At 43.3% G+C, this 14590-nt stretch overlaps 1 protein-coding gene across 4 annotated transcripts in view; it reads left to right on the forward strand.

The window, feature by feature from the left end:
- EZR (ezrin) overlaps nt 1-14590 on the forward strand; it is a 201076-nt gene that overhangs the window by 133413 nt on the left and 53073 nt on the right. The window lies entirely within an intron of this gene.

Genomic DNA, 14590 nt, shown 5'->3' on the forward strand with positions numbered 1-14590 from the left:
TCTGTACAAGTTTTATGCTTGATTATATTGAAAAATTCAATAAATATTAAATAATAATAAAAAAAAAAAGATTTGACAACTCACAGTTATCTCACCAATCCCTGTTTGTGGAGTCATCCTTAAAGAGGTCCCATCCTTCCAAGGTTTATGCTACCGTTCCTCCTGGAAGGGAAAACTATGGACAAATTCGGATGTCGCATCTATCAAAATGCCATGATGTCCTCTAAAGTCCTTAATTATAATTATAATTTTCATTTTATTATTTATTTTGAGTTCCTCATTACTCTTTTGCCTAAATTTTTGAGATATTTGGATACTCAAAAACACTTTGAATTTCAGGAAGTCATAGTTTCTCTATCACAACTCAGATTACATCTACTCCAGTCTTCTTACAATGCCTTCGAGTTATCTGCCCAGGCGGCCACTTGTTCTGTAGCATAGTGCCGCCTTGCTTGGCTTCGTACATGGATCCAAATCTTCAGGATCACTTGGCTAATATTCCTTGTGCAAGCAATGACCTCTTCGATGAATCTATTGAAGCAGCCACCAAGAAATTGTCTGAACATGAAAAATCTTTTGCTTCTATTGTCAGACCTAAGCCAAAGCCAGCTCCTGCTAAGCCTGCACGCCCTCCTCCAATTTACCAGAGGCGTTTTACTCCGAAAGCGGCTCCTTACAATCGCCCTCCTCCTAAGAAACAGCAGACTCAGAAGCAACAAAAATCTGAACCTTCTGCTTCACCTAAGGCTACATAGCCTTTTTGACTGTTTAAAACAGAGCATAACCTCCACCGTTCTGTCTCTGTCCTCTCTTCCCCCTATTGGAGGTCATCTCCATCATTTTTACCACCGATGGGAAACAATCACATCCGACCTCTGGGTGCTCTCCATCATACGGGAAAGATACTCTTCATTTCACTAAGGTTCCACCAGAGCTTCCTCCAAGAGAGTATCCTTCCAGTCCATCCAAGACTGCCCTTCTTCAGGAAGCTCAAGCTCTGCTTTGTCTCCATGCCATCGAACTAGTTCCCTTGGAATAGCAGAACAGGGGTTTTTATTTCCTTGTTCCGAAGAAGACAGGTGATCTGCGACCCATTCTGGATCTCAGGGCTCAACAAATTTTTAGTCAAAGAAAAATTTTGAATTTTATCCCTGGCGACCCTCTATCCCCTTCTAGATCAGAACGACTGGTTATGCTCTCTGGATTTCAAGGAGGCCTATACTCATATTCTCATTCATCCGGCCTCCCATCAATATCTCAGATTCAGGTGGGGAATCTAAATTATCAATATAGAGTGCTACCCTTTGGCCTGGCTTCCTCTCCCAGAGTGTTCACCAAGTGCATGGTAGTGGTAGCAGCAGCTCTAAGAGACCATGGTCTTCAGGTATTTCCCTACCTAAACGACTGGCTCATCAAAGATTCAACATCTCAGGGGGTTATTGTAGTGACCCAATAGACTACGTGGTTCCTACAAAGTTTGGGATTCGAAATCAATTTTCCCAAATCCCAGCTTCAACCCTCTCAGAATCTACAATTCATCAGAGCTGTTCTCGACACTATCCAGCTCAGAGCATTCCTTCCGCAACAATGTCTGGAAGCTCTCCTTCAACTCTGTCATGCTGTGTCTTCCCACTCTTCCATCTCAGCGAGACACATGATGGTACTCTTAGGTCACCTGGCCTCCACAATACACGTGACTCCTTTTGCCAGACTTCACCTCAAAATTCCTCAGTGGACCCTGGCATCTCAGTGGACGCAGATTTGCAACCCACTTTCTCAACATATAGCAGTCACTCCTTCATTGAGACAGTCTCTCCGCTGGTGGATACTCTCTTCCAATCTCTCTAGAGGCTTGCTGTTTCATATGCCCCCCCTCCCTATCAGAAGGTCCTCAAGACAGATTCCTCGACCTATGCTTGGGGCGCTCATCTTAATGGTCTCTGTACTCAAGGCCACTGGACCAGTATGGATCATCAGTGTCACATCAATCTGTTGGAACTCAGAGCGATTTTCAAGGCTCTCATGGCTTTTCAACATCTTCACGACCAGGTAGTTCTCATTCAGACGGACAACCAAGTCGCCATGTACTATGTCAACAAACAGGGAGGAACGGGATCTCTCTCCCTTTGTCAGGAAGCTCTGAAGGTTTGGAACTGGGCAATCCACCACAACACCTTTCTCAAAGCTGTCTACATCCAAGGAGTGAAAAATTACTTGGCGGACAACTTGAGTCTTCTGCAAGCTCACGAATGGACACTCCATTCCTTGCCTCTTCATCACATTTTTTCACAGTGGGGAACGCCTCAGATAGATCTCTTTGCAGCTCCCCACAACCACAAACTGCCTCAGTTTTGCTCCAGGATATATTCTCCTCATCGCCTCGAGGCAGATGCTTTTCTTTTGGAATGGACGAATCTCTTCCTGTATGCATTCTCTCCATTCCCTCTCATTCTCAAGACTCTTGTCAAGTTGAAGAATGATCATGCCCCCATGATTCTGATTGCTCCTCGGTGGCCAAGACAACCTTGGTACTCCCTTCTACTTCAACTGAGCAGCAGGGAGCCATACCTTCTACCAGTTTTTCCGTCTCTGCTTACACAAAGTCAAGGATCTTTGCTTCATCCCAACCTGCAGTCTCTACACCTGACAGCTTGGTACCTCTCAACATAACTCCTCTTCAGTTTTCTCAACCTGTAAGAGACATTTTAGAGGCTTCTAGGAAGCCTACCACTAGACAATATTACCGTAAAAAATGGACTAGATTTTCTACGTGGTGTATCTCTTATATTAAGGAGCCTCAAGTTTCCTCCTTATCTTCTGTGCTTGACTATCTTTTGCACTTATCCACTTCTGGCCTCAAGTCTCCTATCTCAGCCTCCTCCTCAACCAATCGGAGGTCATCTGCAAATATACCATCAACGTTGTACTCTAATATCAACCGATCTGTGGGTCATCAAAGAGGGTTACTCTCTTCATTTTCTCTCCAAACCTCCAAATCATCCTCCAAGAAAGTCTTCTTTGAATCCTCAGCAGATGACATTTCTTCAGGAAATAGAGACTCTGTTTCAACTAAATACCATAGAAGTAGTGCCCCCTTGGAGAAATCAGGGGTTCTGCTCTAGGTATTTTCTCATTCCAAAGAAGATGGGAGGTCTCTGTTCAATTCTCGACCTCTGTCACCTCTGTTCCTAGTCAAAAGTTTCAAATGTTATCCCTAGGAACTTTTTATCCTCTATTAGATCAACATGACTGGCTATGCTCTGTAGATCTAAAAGAAGCGTATACACATATACCAATTCACCCGTATCACAGAAAATTTCTGTGAATTTCAGTTGCCCATTGACACTTTCAATACAAAGTTCTGCCTTTCAGCTTGGCCTCCTTTCCAAGAGAATTCATCAAATGCCTTGTAGTGTGTAGTAGAGTGTAGTAGTGGAAGCAGCTTTAAGGAATCAAAGATTTCAAGTTAAAATCCCTATCTCAATGATTGGCTCATAAATCACACTTCCCCTCAAGGAGTTCACTCAGCAATGCAGTCAACCATCCTGTTCCTTCAACATTTGGGGTTCAAAGTCAACTTTCCGAAATCTCAACTTCAGCCCTCTTCAGTTCATAGGAGCTCTCTTAGACACCATAGAGCTCAGAGAATTCCTGCCTCAACAACAACAGAACAATCTACCTCAGCTTTGCTATCAAGTCTACCCTCTGCTGTCCATCTCAGCCAGATAAACAATGAAACTTAGGTCACATGGCATCCACTGTTCATGTTGCCTCCTTTGCCAGACTTCATCTTGGAACAGCTTAGTGGACTCTGGTATCCCAATGGTCTCAAGCTCTCGACCCTTTCTCTCATATCATCGCTTCGTCAATCTCTGCAGTGGTGGGTGAATTCCTCAAATCTTTCCAAAGGGTTGATGTGGTGGGTGAATTCCTCAAATCTTTCCAAAGGGTTGCTGTTCCAAGTGCCTCCTCATCAAAATGTTCTGACCACAGACTCGTCCATGTATGCTTGGGGAACTCATCTAAACGGTCTCAGGACACAGGGTCACTGGTCTGCTCAAGAACAAAAGCTCCACATAAACCTCTTGGAACTCAGAGCAATTGGGAACGCTCTGAAGACTTTCAACACAATATATCCAATCATGTCTTCCTGGTTTGCACCGACAATCAGGTCGCGATGAATTACATCAACGAGCAAGGAGGGACGGGCTCTCTGACTCTGTCAGGAGGCCGAAAAGATTCAGAACTGGGCAGTCGCTCAAAACATATTCCCAAAAGCTGTCTATGTTCAGGGAGCATAAAATGCTCTTGCCACACAAGAGGACACTTCATTCCAGAGTCATGCATCAGATATTTTCTCAGTGGGGGGACTCCTCAGATAGACCTAGAGCTATTTGCATCCCCCAACAATCACAAATTGCCTCAATTCTGTTCCAAGCAATACTCTCCTCATCGTCTGGATGCAGATGCTTTTCTCCTGGATTGGTTGGACAAGTTCCTCTATGCATTTCCACCAATTCTCCTCATTCTCAAAACATTGGTCAGGTTCAAGCAGCAATCAGCCACCATGATCCTCATAGCTCCTCGATGATCCAGGCAACCATGGTTCTCCCTTCTACTTCAGCTCACAGTTGAGGATCCAATACCTCTGCAGATCTTTCTGTCTCTTCTCAAGCAGATTCAAGGGTCTCTTTTACATCCTAACCTACAGTCGTTACACCTGACAGCTTGGTACCTCTCGGCTTGACCTCAACAGTCACTGATCTTTCTGATCCTGTTAGTCATTTTAAATGCATCCAGGAAATCTTCTACACAACAGTGCTTCCAACAGAAGTGGAAACTATTTTCTGCATGGTGTGATCCTCAACATCTTGATGCTACATCCTCTCCTAGATCTTCTGTGTTGGACTATCTACTTCACTTATCCAACGCGGGTCTTAAAACCAGTTCATTCAGAGTCCATCTGAGTGCTTTCAGTGATTTCCATATACCAGTCGACAATAAATCTCTGGCTGAACACCCTCTTGTCTCTAGGTTTATGAAAGGACTTTTCAATATCAAACCACCTCTCAAGTCACCACCTGTGGTTTGGGATCTTAATGTTGTTCTCACTAGATTGATGAAGCCTCCATTTGAACCAATGTCTTCTGCTCATCCAAAATATCTCACTTGGAAAGTGATATTTTTAATCTCCGTCACTTCTGCACATCGAATGAGTGAACTTCAAGCCTTGATGTTGGACCCACCCTTTATAGTTTTCCACCATAAGATAGTCCTCAACACCCATCCAAAATTCTTGCCTAAAGTAGTCACAGAATTTCATATAAATAAATCGATTGTCCTTCCAGTGTTCTTTCCAAAGCTTCATTTTCATCTGGGAGAAACAGCGCTTCATACCTTGGACTGCAAATGAGCCTTGGCTTATTACTTACAACAGACTCACACAGATCATCTCCTCAACTGTTCATCTCCTTTGATCCTAACAAGTTGGGCGGGCCTATAACCAACAGAACTATTTCCACCTGGTTAGTGGCCTGTATTTCCTTCTGCTATGCTCAGGCTGGGCTACAGCTCAGGGGTTGTGTAACAGCACATAAGGTCCGAAATATGGCAGCTTCAGTTACATTCCACTCTCATAGATGAAATCTGCAAAGCAACTACTTGGTCCTCAATTCACACATTCACCTCTCACTACTGCCTGGAATCATATTCCAGACGAGATGGTCACTTCGGCCAAGCAGTGTTAAAAAATTATTAAATGGGCAACTCTCCCCCCCCATCCCATTGTAGTAAGCTAGAGAGTCTCATATGTAAGAATATGCTGCCTGCTTCTCCTAAGATAAAGCACAGTCACTTACCGTAACTGGTGTTATCCGAGGACAGCAGGCAGATATTCTCACATCCCTCCCACCTAAACTAAACTAAACCAAACCTTAAGTTTATATACCGCATCCTCCCCTGGTTGGCTTCTTATCTTGCTTACGAAACTGAAGTACCGTGAGCCTCTTCGGGCGGGAAGGCAGTCGCGCATGCATGGTGGAGATAGTCGCGAGCACTTTTAAGTTTTTTAAAGTGACAGTTCACTTTTCAGACTATCCATACTGGGCTCCATTGATGACGTCACCCATATGTGAGAATATCTGCCTGCTGTCCCCGGATAACACCTTACGGTAAGTAACTGTGCTTTTTGGGTATCGGAGTCTGAGGACAGTTTTCAAAGCTGTCTACATTGTGTATTTTACCTGTGGATTTTGCACCATTTCTTAAAGCGAAAGAATGTGTCCTTTCACTTTCAAACTTGCTGCAAGTTTAAAAAAAAACCCACCACAGCTTGCACCTCTTTTATCTACAGATAGAATTTTGTTGGAAGAATAGGTACATAGAATTGACAGGGCAATTTACTCTTTACTGTGAAATAAAAACACCATGGGAACTTCTCATTATAATTTTGCTAAATATGCATACCATTTGTTTAGCTGTATTTACACACACACACTTTTACAAAACCTTAGCACATTTTTTAGCACCAGCCGCGGCGGTAACAGCTCTGATGCTCATAGGAACTCTGTGATCTTCAGAGCTGTTACCATCATGGCCAACGCTCAAAACTGCACTATGGTTTTGTAAAAAGTGCGTGTGTGTGTGGGGGGGGGGGGGGGTTAAGCAGGATTTTATAAAGGTGCGTTGCCAAGCCTTCCATAGGAATAAAATATGTGGCTCTGCATTAGGCGTGCACCTTTTTAAAAAGGACTCATTACAGGCTATTTTTAAACAGCTGATTAACAAGAGTAATAAAAAAACTAAACTAAACCTTAAGTTTATTTACTGCATCCTCTCCATAGAGATGGAGCTCGGCACGGTTTACAGGAACTTTAATATAAGGAAGGAAAAACATAATAAGAGTTAGTGATTATAAAGAGGGTAGCAAGATTCACATTTTTGAGAATAGCCAAAAAACCTGTGTAAATTGCTTTGAAAACTGTCCCCTCCCCCATAGTATGTGTGTGTTTTTATTTTCTTTTAAATATAAATTTCAGAATCAGGAAAGGAAAAAGAAAATTGAGGCAAAAAAACGCAATATAAAAGAGACTGTATAAAAACAATATTTCTACTAGCCCATATCATATAGGAAGAAAAGAAATACAGTGGTACCTTGGTTTGCAAGCATAATTCGTTCCAGAAGCATGCTCGTAAACCAAAGTGCTTGTATATCAAAGTGAGTTTCCCCATAGGAAGTAAGGGAAATTCGCTTGATTGGTACCCTCCCTCCTCCCCCCAAGGCCACCGGCGCGCTTCTACCACCTCCACCCATGAACCAGCATCGCCCCCCCCCCCCCCCACCCGCAAACCCCTGCCTGTGAACTAGCATCGTCGCACGGGAACGCCCCCCCCCCTGCGAGAACCGGCATCGCCCGCCTAAACTTTATCCCGATCTGGCACCGGCATGCAGCACCAACACAGGACATGCCGGCACCTGAAGATCCTACCTCTTGCCCTGGGCTGGGCCTTGAGCATCTGCGCATGCTCAAGGCCTTCTGGATCTCACTTTCTCCGAGATTCTCAGGGAGAGCGGGAGCCAGAAGACTTTGAACATATGCAGATGCTCAAGGCCCAGCAGCAAGAGGCAGGATCTTCAGGCACCGGCACGTCCTGTGGGTTGGTGCTGCGTGCCGGTGCAAGATCGGGGTAAAGGTTTGGGCGGGCGGGCGATGCCGGTTCTTGCGGGGGGAGGGGGGTAACATTCGCAGGCGGGGGGGGGGACGATGCCGGTTCGCAGGCAGAAGGCTCACAAATCGAGTCAACGCTTGGTTTGCGAGGCACGATTTGCTTGAGTGTTATGCTCGTCTTGCAAAACACTCGCAAACCACGTTACTCGCAAACCAAGGTTTGACTGTACTGTAAATCAGTCAAGGCAGTTAATAAATCCCAATAAACAAACTAACTACAGGAAAGCTATTTCCTGAAATACTTCTTTATACATTACCAACCATCAAATTTCCTACTTACCATGATTCACTTGTTCACCGTGAAATATGCCAACCAAAAAATTGTTCCAAATCAATGGAATCAAATGCTTATTCTCAAAAGAAACAAGACACTTGTACAGAAACTTTTTTTAAAAAAACACCAAACATAAGGCACCACATGTAGCAAGGACTCGTGACTTCAGGTCTACAAAGGCCTTCCATCGCTTGAGCAAAATTCGGAATATTTGTAGCATCTTACCACAAAAGGAAGGGCTTGATTATCAAAATTACATTGCTTGAGCAAAATTGGGAATATTTGTAGCATCTTACCACAAAAGGAAGGGCTTGATTAACAAAAATATGGTTTCCACTGTAGCCCAGTTGAAGGCATTGTGGAACTGGCATAGGTACCTGGATAAACATTTGGTGCAGACAGAACAGGAGACAGAAAAATGTATGGAGCTTAGGGAATAGCAGATAGAGATCCCACCTACCATATATACTCAAATACAAGTCGAGACCCCCATTTCCCCCCCAAAAAAGGTAGTAAAAATGGTTGACTCGAATATAAGTTGGGTGGCTTAACATTCAAGTGCCCTGCCTTGCCAGGCTCTGCACCCAGCCCCTTTCCCTCCCTCCCCTGTCAGGCTCTACACCCAGCCCCCATCCCTCCCTTTCCTTTCAAGCTCTGCATTCAGCTCCCTTCCCTCCTTGCCCTGCCAGGCTTTCCACCTTGTCCCTCCCAGGCTCTGCACCCTGTCCCCCCCTCCTTGCCTTGCCAATTGTACCTCCTCTCTGCCACGTACCTGGAATCCCTGGTAGTCCAGAGGTGTAGTGGGCAGGAGTGAGCTTTCTGTGCTCCTGCCCTCCTAAACCGGTCACTGCCATGAGTTCTGGCTTCAACTGTACCAAGCAGGAGCGCACTTTGCTGCTGCTGCTGCACAGCGCTGAGCAGCTTCTTGAATGGCTCCTGCGAATTCTCATGAGACTCACCGCAGCCATTCAGGAAGCCACTCAGCGCTGATTAGCAGCTCCAAAGTGCACTCCTGCTCAGCATTAAGTGGCTTCCTAAATGGCTCCTTCAAATTCTCGTGAGATTCACCACAGCCATTCAGGAAGCCACGCAGCAGCGGCAAAGTGCACTCCTAATTAGACCGCTAGCTAATTGGATAGAATCCTGGAATCCCAACAAGGACAGTGTATCAAGGAGTAGGCGGTGATCAACAGTATCAAAGGCGGCAGACAGATCAAGAAGGATGAGGATAGTGTAGAGGCCTTTGGATCTGGCCAAGAACAAGTCATTGGAAACTTCAGTAAGGACAGTTTCCGTGGCATGCAGCAGGTGAAAGCCTGGCTGAAGCGGATCCAGAATAGCATGGGATGAGAGGAAGTCCAGGAAACAGCAGTGAACAGTACATTCAAGTAATTTGAATAAGGGGAGGAGGGAGATAGGGCAATAGTTGGAGGGACACATGGAATCCAGTGAAGGTTTCTTGAGGAACAGTGTAACAATAGCATGTTGGAAGGCATCAAGGACAGTTGCAATGGAGAGCGATAGGATGGATGGCAGAGGGCGAAATAGCGCCAAGTAGGTGAGTGGGAATCGGATTGGAGGATGAGAGAAGATGTGCAGTTTCCTCTTCGGTGATCTCAGAGAAAGAGAAGAGTGGCAGGTGTTGAGGGGAGGTTAGTAGAAGGGGCAGATGGAGGAAGGATAGGGGGAAGCAGCCTGGTTGAGAGCTCAAGGTGAATCTTCTGAATCTTATTGTAGAACTCTGCCATTGTCTGGGGAGAAATTAAAAGGGGGGATAGGTGGTGAGGGTGCTTTGAGTAGGGAGTTTAATGTGGTAAAGAGACAGCAAGGGTTGGAGCTAAGAGAAGTGATTAAGTGGATATAGTATTCTTGTTTGGCCAGCGAGAGGGCAGACTGGAATGATGTCAGCATGCATCTAAAGTGTATGAAGTCAGCGTGCACACGGGATTTAAGCCAGAGATGTTCAGTGTAACGGGCACATGAGCATAGGTAGTGGATGTGGGGGGGGGGGGGGGAAGGGGAGCTAGGGTTGGGGTTTGGCACATCTAACACTCTCCTCCAACCTGGGGAACCGGGTTCAATTCCGCCTGCAGCTCCTTGTGATTAGGCAAGTCACTTAACCTTCCATTGCCCCAGGTACAAAATAAGTAGATGTACATAATATGTAAACTACTTTGATCGTAACCACAGAAAGGCAGTATATCAAATCCCATCCCTTTTCCCTTAACTTCCATTTAAGTGGCAAAAGCATAATTGGTGCCTATCTTTTGGCATATTATATAGAAATAAGGGGTTATTGTGTGGTAAGTGTATTGTCTGTGTTAACTGTATGAGAAAATAGTGGACATGCCCCCAACAGTTGAGGCTTAACTGCAAAATAGGACCCTTAAATGAGGAATGACAGAAAGACTTGAGGAAGAACCCTGACTTGTATAACTTTGCTAGGCAGTAAAAGAACCATTAGAAGGAAAACAAGTTTCAGGCAAAGCTCAAGCCTGAGTAAAGCTTTTTAAATTAATTTCTATTTATTGTATTACCTGCTCCTTACTTTGTAACTATGGAGATGTAATACAGGTTTTTCAAGCCTTTCCAACCTCCAGGATGTAGGAAGGAACTGGTAAAGACTTGGGAACCAGCCAAAATAAATCCTGCATGTCTTCCACAGCCACATCATTCTGAAGCAGAGCCAAGTGAGGAGTTAGCACTGTTCACACCATATACCACACCTCTCCCCATTCATCACCAAGCAGGTCTTACTGTTCCATGAAGTTCACATGCTATTTCATTATATTAGATTTACTGTGCTTCTTGTACCAAAGCAGTTTAAAATCCAAAATAAGCATAAAACAGAATAACAATATCAATCAGTAGAATTAAAAACTATAGAAAACAAACTAAAATACAGTCCATAATAAACATAAAAACAAGATAAAAACATAAGTTAACTCCTCAAAGATTCCCATAATTAAGTCTGCAGAAAATTAACCAGGATCTAGTTACATAATAACTTGAACATTCTCTATTCCAAATAAAGATAAAATTATCCAAATAACTTTTTTATGTTTAAACAATTTGTATTGAACAAATTAATAGAAATACAGGCCAACAATCATTACACGGTAATTCAATTTTCAACAATTTCAGCCTTGCATCCCCATTCCATTCTTTACTATCATTTATTGTAGTTCTCTTATCCCTTTCTTCATATCTACCCCCTATTTTTCTTTTATAATTAATATTTTATGTCTCGTATGTTTTAATTATGTAATAAATGGATCTCTTTTTCTCCCCTCATGTATTATTATTTTAAACTGCCTAGATGTACCCTCAATGGGCGGTATATCAAATCCATTTTTCTTGCTAATATTAAAGCTAAGTTATCTTTGACATGACTTGGTTAAATAAAAGATTTAAAATGTTTAAACTTAAAAAGCTGCATCATAGAAAGTGAATCAAATCGTTTCAAATCAAAAAATCGATTCAGTTGGCCAAATCAAATTGAATCAAACTGAAATTTTTTTCCTAAATCGGACAGCACTAGTGTCTACTCTATTGCAGATTTTGGTATCATCTGCAAAGAGGCAAATCTTACCTGACAGCCTTTCAGCAATATCGCTTATAAAAATGCTAAAAAGAATAGACCCAAGAACAGAATCTTGAGGCATACCACTGGTAAATCCCTTTCCTCAGAGTGATCTCCATTAACCACTGCCCTTTGTCGTCTTCCACTCCAATCAGTTCTCGACCCAGCCCATCACTTTAGGGCCCATTCTGATGGCACTCAGTTTATTTATTAGACGTCTTTGTAGAAAACTGACGAAGGCTTTGCTAAAATGAGGCAGACTTACCATAAACTGCAGTCATGCGTTCATGGACCTTCTTTGGCTTTTTTCCTTGTTTTGTGAGAAATTTTATCACGAATGGTGCTCCAAATCTAACAGTGTCTTACCTGATTCACACGAGGACTCTCCTGATGTCTTGTCCCTTGGAATGTTAGACTCACAGTGAGCTGCAACTGTGCATGAGTAACCTTGAGACATGTCACAACAAGCATAGATTTGTTTCAACACACTTGCTACTTTCATTGATACTCAGGTAGATAAATTATTGAACGCCCTCATAATTAGTTTCAGTGGGGTTTTATTACGTTTAAACTTTAAATATACTTGGGGTTAATTTTCAACTGGTGGAGTTACCATGATAATGTAAGCTCTAGTATTAATACATATAGTCAGCACTGCTAGCCATATAGGTGAAATGAATATACATATGGGGGCAATTTTATAAAGTGCACCTAAATTTTTTAATTTATAATTAATATTACTTTAGTTTTTATTTTTAATGTAATCTTTGTTTTTATCCTCACTGAATACTTGTTAGGATATACGTATCTTATCTCTATATCTATCTTTCCTATCTTCAGTGGAGTTCCTTTCTTTAATTAATTGTTGCATTGTAAACTGCTGGAGCGGTATAACAAATCTTAATAAACATAAGCATGAATTCTGTACCAGCATTCAGATTCTATTATAGCACACCAGTGTGTTAACATTTTAAACACCAATATTTAGGCACACCCATTTCTGGCACTTAGTCTATGGCAGGCATAAATGTGCGTGCCTAAAAGTGACACTTAAATGATTCTGTACAATTCTAGAACCTGTCTGCAATTGTGGGAGATGCTCATGCCCTGCCCATGTAAATGCCCCCTTGCATTTACAAGTCACACATAAAAATGATGAAATACCACTTATCCCCTAATTCTATAAATTGGATGCCCAACCTGAGCAATTCTACAATGGAAATCAAGTAGAAAAATTAACATCCATGGAAGTGAGCCTTAAAGATGTGCGCAGGCAGATAGAAAAATTATAAACTGACAAATCCCCGGGTCCAGACGGAATCCATCCAAAGGTTCTGAAGGAATTAAAGGAGGAGATAGCGGGCCTACTGCAGCAAATTTGCAACCTATCCCTGAAAACAGGCGTGATCCCAGAGGATTGCAAGATAGCCAACGTTACGCCCATCTTTAAAAAGGGATCAAGAGGTGACCCAGGAAACTACAGACCGGTGAGTCTGACCTCAGTTCTGGGGAAAATGGCGGAAGCAGTGATAAAAGAAAACATCGATGAACATTTTGAAAGAAACAAACTTCTGATAACCAGCCAACATGGTTTCTGCAAGGGGAGATTGTGCTTAACTAACTTATTACACTTCTTCGAAGGAATTAACAAACGGATGGACAGAGGAGACCCCATAGACATTATATACCTAGATTTCCAAAAAGCCTTTGACAAGGTGCCTCATGAACATCTACTCCGGAAGCTGAAGAACCATGGGGTAGAAGGAGACGTAAATAGATGGATCAGAAACTGGTTGGTGGATAGAAAACAGAGGGTAGGAGTGAAGGGCCACTACTCGGACTGGAGGAGGGTCACGAGTGGTGTCCCGCAGGGCTCGGTGCTCGGGCTGCTGCTATTTAATATATTCATAAATGATCTAGAAGCAGGGACAAAGTGTGAGATAATAAAATTTGCGGATGACACCAAACTATTTAGTGGAGCTCGGAATAAAGAGGACTGCGAAGAATTGCTAAGGGACTTGAACAAACTAGGGGAATGGGCGACGAAATGGCAGATAAAGTTCAACGTTGAGAAATGTAAAGTATTACATGTGGGAAGCAGAAACCCGAGGCACAACTACACAATGGGAGGGATCTTATTCAATGAGGGTACCCAAGAAAGGGACTTTCGGGTAATGGTGGACATGACAATGAAGCCGACGGCACAGTGCGCAGCAGCCGCTAAGAGAGCGAATAGAATGCTAGGTATAATCAAGAAGGGTATTACAACCAGAACGAAAGAAGTTATCCTGCCGTTGTATCGGGCGATGGTGCACCCGCATCTGGAGTACTGCATCCAGTACTGGTCGCTGTACCTTAAGAAGGATATGGTGCTACTCGAGAGGGTTCAGAGGAGAGCGACACATCTGATAAAAGGGATGGAAAACCTTTCATACGCTGAGAGATTGGAGAAACTGGGTCTCTTTTCCCTGGAGAAGAGGAGACTTAGAGGGGATATGATAGAGACTTACAAGATCATGAAGGGCATAGAGAGAGTAGAGAGGGACAGATTCTTCAAACTTTCAAAAAATAAAATAAGAAGAGGGCATTCGGAAAAGTTGAAAGGGGACAGATTCAAAACGAATGCTAGGAAGTTCTTCTTTACCCAACGTGTGGTGGACACATGGAATGCGCTTCCAGAGGATGTAATAGGGCAGTACGATACTGGGGTTTAAGAAAGGATTGGATAATTTCCTGCTGGAAAAGGGGATAGAGAGGTATAGATAGAGGATTACTGCAAAGGTCCTGGACCTGTTGGGTCGCCGCGTGAGCGGACTGCTGGGCACGATGGACCTCAGGTCTGACCCAGCGGAGGCATTGCTTATGTTCTTAACTTTATGCTTAGCACGCAAATTCCGGTGTCCAGTTTATAGTATAAGGTCAACTGCTTGCACAACTTAATAACTAGCTGTGGAGGAGTGTCCTAGTGGCTAAGGCTGCAGCCTCAGTACCCTGAGGTTGCAGGTT

This window comes from Geotrypetes seraphini, chromosome 3 (genome assembly GCF_902459505.1).
Source record: "Geotrypetes seraphini chromosome 3, aGeoSer1.1, whole genome shotgun sequence".
Classification (NCBI taxonomy): domain Eukaryota; kingdom Metazoa; phylum Chordata; class Amphibia; order Gymnophiona; family Dermophiidae; genus Geotrypetes; species Geotrypetes seraphini.